We start from the raw sequence: 1413 nt of genomic DNA, 5'->3' as shown, positions 1-1413 counted from the left end.
AAATCTTCTAATTTCGTATGGCTCAAATGGTTATTGTTCTATGAAGTGATAATTGATTTCCTAATTCCCTGTGGAGACAATATTTTGATCTTAAAAATTACTCATTACTTGCTGCAATTCCTAGTGTACTTGCTAGTGTTAGAGATTGTACAACCAGTTTTTGGTGCCGTTGCTGGGAAATTTGAGTTTCAGTATCATTAGTAATAGAAAAATTGCTAGGTTGAGTACTTGTTTTCTTAAATTTTCTCTGTAGTTAGTTTTACATTTAAGTTACTCTGTTTTTATTTTAATAGATAAGTGTAGGATACTAGTAGATAATTTTGCATGATTCTGCAATTCTGCAGTTGCTAGACTGGATTTTGATATGATTTTGCTGATATTTTTCTGCATAAGCTTTGTTACTGTATATCTTACTATTGAATTTTAGTTTAACTTTGTTAATCTTTGGTTTGTATATGCGAGGGAAAAACAAAAATAAAGCCACATTGGTATTTGATCCAGACATTGACCAAACTCTGAGGAGGTTGAGAAGTGAAGTAAGAATTAAACAGATTCAAAGAGAGGAACACAAAAGTTCTACATCTCCACCTCAACCCAGTCAAATCCCAAGACAAATAAAGATGGTAGAGCCACATAGACTGAGAATATTAGGGGACTATGCAGTTCCTAATTTACAAGGGTTCAACTCTTCTATTCTGAAACCTACAATCCAGGCCAACCATTTTGAGATAAAACCTACACTCTTGAATTTGGTACAGCAGGACCAATTTGCAGGAAACCATTCAGATGATCCAAATTTGCACATCTCTAATTTCTTGCAACTTTGTGACACAATTAGAATTAATGGGGTGAGTGATGATGCAATTAGACTCAGATTATTCCCATTTTCATTGAGGGATAAAGCCAAGTGCTGGCTTCAAGCTCAGCAACAAGGTAGCATATCAACATGGGCTAATTTGGTGAACAAGTTCCTAATCAAGTATTTTCTCCCTTCTCCTGCAAAAACCAGAGGGAAAATCACATCATTTGTTCAGTAAGATGGAGAGCCATTGTATGAGGCATGGGAAAGATACAAGGAGTTATTAAGGAAATGTCCTCACTGCATACCTGAATGGATGCATCTAGAAACATTCTATAATGGAATGACTGCAGCAACTAAAACCATGATAGATGCAGCAGCTGGAGGTTCATTGAGTTCAAAAACATTGGAAGAAGCCCAACAAATTATAGAAATGATGGCATCTTCAATGTATCAAAATGTGAATGAAAGACAAGCTTCAAGGAGAGGAGGCTATGATGTAAAATCTATAGAAGCCTTATTTGCTCAAAACCAAATGCAAAACTAACAATTTTCTAAATAGCTTGCTGTTTTGACTCAACAAATAAGTAACATGCAGACTGGTGGTATTCAAA

At 35.2% G+C, this 1413-nt stretch overlaps 1 non-coding gene across 1 annotated transcript; it reads right to left on the bottom strand.

Annotated features, from left to right (window-relative positions):
- Nucleotides 1-1002: 1002 nt before the first annotated feature.
- On the bottom strand, nt 1003-1105 carry LOC113873950. The gene has a single exon (XR_003506015.1). It is a non-coding gene; the product is annotated as a small nucleolar RNA R71 (small nucleolar RNA).
- Nucleotides 1106-1413: the final 308 nt, after the last annotated feature.

The sequence above is a fragment of the Abrus precatorius genome, unplaced genomic scaffold (genome assembly GCF_003935025.1).
Source record: "Abrus precatorius isolate BTA unplaced genomic scaffold, Abrus_2018 Scaffold7, whole genome shotgun sequence".
Classification (NCBI taxonomy): Eukaryota; Viridiplantae; Streptophyta; class Magnoliopsida; order Fabales; family Fabaceae; genus Abrus; species Abrus precatorius.
This window is presented reverse-complemented; position numbering and strand designations above follow the sequence as displayed.